General features: G+C 40.0%; 1 long non-coding RNA gene across 1 annotated transcript in view; it reads right to left on the bottom strand.

The window, feature by feature from the left end:
• Positions 1 to 6: 6 nt before the first annotated feature.
• The window catches only part of LOC108364821 (uncharacterized), a 7,626-nt gene continuing 4,152 nt past the window's right edge, over positions 7 to 3,480 (bottom strand). Inside the window, exon 3 of the long non-coding RNA XR_001847828.1 lies at positions 7 to 683. This is a non-coding gene — a long non-coding RNA (uncharacterized LOC108364821). The remainder of the gene's footprint in view (positions 684 to 3,480) is intronic.

The raw sequence follows: 3,480 nt of genomic DNA, 5'->3' as shown, positions 1-3,480 counted from the left end.
ACCTTCGCAAGCAGCAATGGGTGGATGCCCACACAATTGATATGCAAATATTGAAAATAAAGTGAACCCCGGAGCTCGTATATGTATGTATGTGCCGGCAAGGCACTACAGTTTTACGCAACCGGATCGCATAAATTTACCACTGGGTTTGGTTAAAACATTGCTACTATACCTATGTACATATGTATGTATTTAGTTATACGATTCAGCACGTGTGTATGTATATGTATGATCTCAACGTAAAATTCTTTTTTTGAATTCACAAAACGTATTTCGGTATTGTTTCTCACTAATTCCAATGGATCCTGTAGGTAATTTTATAGATGAACTCGGAGATATCCATAAATGAGGAATTAGTGTCTTGATAATTCTAGTTTCCTTGTATTCCGGCGCAAGTAATACGGGATTTTGTTAAAATAGAGCACGAATTTCAAAGCCGGTGGAGATCAGTAATACAACCATCAAAATTCCACACATTCATGCATATGTACATATGTATATAGAAGGGTACTTGAAAAATGTTCACTTAAAATGTTTGCCTTAGACCATGAACACAATACACATATGTACGTATGTAGGTCTATACATACGGATGAATGTGTATATATAGGCATGTATTAGCCTGGGTCTAAAAGCGCTGGCGCATGCAATTATTACGACCACTATAAATTTCGCATATACACCTTTATTTTCAAATTTGCATATCAATTGTGTGGGCTCCACCCATTGCTGCTTGCGAAGGTAAGCGGCCATTGCCAAACGTTTCATAAGAGGGAAATCAAAAGTGAATCTGGAACAAATAAGTTACAGTGTTTTTCGGCGATTAGTGCTGGTCGATGATGGGTATATTCGAGCGGGAAGTCATACGGCAGTGTTGCTTTTTATAAACGAGCATCACATTGTACGCAAATATTTGGGCTACTCTGCTCACATCAATCGATTGCGAAATAAACTTTGATCATCAGTTGCCATCATTGGTAAACCTTAAACAGCATACCATTTTCTGCGCCATTTCTGCAGCATTTCAGAAATTGACAGTCAAGCATCAGCAACATATCACGAAAGCAACAAGACTGCATACGCGGTAATCATTATCCAGCTCGAACACACCCTATCGCTTCACGTTGCGTGAACTCCACTTGGCATATCTTTGCAAACAAAGAGAAAATAGATAGATAAATAAAAATCCGAACCACATTGGAATTTGAAATTTACGAAGTCTACCGCTGTGTTACTGGGTCCCCTTGAGCTATTTTATGGTTTAATAAATTGAAATATTTCCAATAGACCTTTTGTACGACATCCGCCTTAACGCATGTTAATTAGTTATAGTTTATTTTACACGTATATATGCATTGGTGCTCACCACAACAAATAAAGGTCGACTTTTTACGATACGGCTAGCTACTTGCGTTACCGTACATTATTTTAACATACAAGTTCTTTAAAGGATATAAAGAAACACTCACTTACATAGCTTGTATACCAACAAAAGTCGACATTTATTTTAAATAAAACCAACCTGGTGCCTGGATAACTTACGAACGTTAAGCCACACAGGCATCAATTCTATCCCGTGTTAGCGGTTTATATCTAAGATTTTCGCAGCGCTGCATGCGTTAAATAAATTTGCAAGATTCTATTTTTTTCTGTTCTCCAAACCATCTCGAAGTTTCGATTATTGTTTCACGATTTCCATCGCAGGTGCTTGCTAGGAAATCTACTTAGCATTTCTAAATACAGCATCACAATTCCTTGACTTATTGTCCACCAATTTTCAAAGCAATTTCAAAAATCGGTCGGACTTAATTCCTTAACTTTTTTCAACCAAATATACGTTCTTCACCTCCATCATGGCGACCGATTCCACAGTTATGTCAGAGTTTATTTTCGACTCCAATAGAATCGTCGACTTTTGCACCCATTTCCAGCAGCAAGATCCTGACGATCATACGGATACGTTATTGGAAATTAAACTCCAAGATCTTAATACTAGATGGGAAAAAGTAGAAAGTTCCTATAAAAGGGTCTGTCTTGCGGACGATAACGTAGTTTCCACTCATTTTAAAGAAGAAGCAACCACGAAACTCCAGTTGTGTACCGATAGCTTCTACATCTGTAAATCCCAAATTCTGGATCAGCTCAAGCTTTTTGAAGGACGTTCACCTAAGAATGAACTGGTTCTCGAAATTCCTCATCTTTTATTGATAATTCCACCCCCTGTATCAAGGTTCCGCCTTGTGACACACAGGTTTTCTACGGTAGCTATGAGGATTGGCCATCGTTTCGCGATATGTTTACGGCCGTATACCTCAACCATCCCAAGCTAACACCGGCACAAAAACTTTCCATTACGGAATAAAACTAGAGGAAAAGCGGGTGCCATAGTCAAACATTATCGGTTATGTGATGAAAACTTTTCACTGGCGTGGGAAGCACTAAGAGCACGCTTTGAAAATAAGCGAATTTTAATAGACAAACAACTGAAATTGCTTTTCGATCTACCTACCGCTAAGTCCGAAAATAGCGAGGCAATACAGAAAATTCAGAATACTATTAATGATTGCCTTTCAAGCCTTACATCTCTAGGGGTTTCTGTAACGGATTGGGATCCCGTGTTAATTTATTTATGCTCTTCAAGCTTACCTGAGGAAACTCTCTCCTTATGGGAGCAGTCCCTAAAATCAAGAAAGGAACTGCCCAAGTGGACGCAGATGGACGAATTTCTAACGAAGTCGGTATGAGGTAGTCGAGCGTCTGCAAAACTATAAAACCTCCAAAGTTAGACATTCTTTGCCTGAAAAAACCAAGGTACATTCGCATTATTCACAAGAGGCACCTGCGCTTCAATGCAAAATGTGCAAAAAGAATCATTCCCTGAAATTTTGTCCTGAATTTAAAAAACTCTCCTTACCTGACAGGAGCAAATTCGTGGAACAAAATGCCTACTGCTCGAACTGTCTAGCCTACAACCATCTAGTCGCCAAGTGCCAAAGTGCATTCCGATGTCTCCACTGTAAAGGGTCACATCACACGATGTTGCATCCCAATCAAGTTAACAAGTCGGCACCTAAGGCAACCGCGAGCAAAACACACCCTAAACCATCGCATACTGCAACCTCCTTGTTGCACACCCAATCCGTCGAATCTTCCCCACTTCAATCTAGACATCCGATTTTTGATTTAACCAAAGGCAATTGCGAAGAACCCCCTTGTTCCTCGGCTGGAGGTTCGTCATACATCCAAGCAAATTTCTCAACAAACAATGAGAAGACCCTGCTTCCCACCGCTCAAGTAAATATCGAGCACAGGGGTTCCCTCTTTACGTTAAGAGCCTTGATCGACCAAGGCTCTCAAAAAACCTTCATATCTGAAAAGGTTCTTAAGCGTTTGCAACTCCCCACTTTTAGAGAAAACTTTTCAGTTACCGGGATGGGCGGCAAGATCGTCGAAAATGCGACCCGAGTTTGTCAACTCGAC

Source organism: Rhagoletis zephyria, unplaced genomic scaffold (genome assembly GCF_001687245.7).
Source record: "Rhagoletis zephyria isolate East Lansing unplaced genomic scaffold, Rhagoletis_zephyria_1.1 Rzeph_scaffold_01679, whole genome shotgun sequence".
Lineage (NCBI taxonomy): Eukaryota > Metazoa > Arthropoda > Insecta > Diptera > Tephritidae > Rhagoletis > Rhagoletis zephyria.
This window is presented reverse-complemented; position numbering and strand designations above follow the sequence as displayed.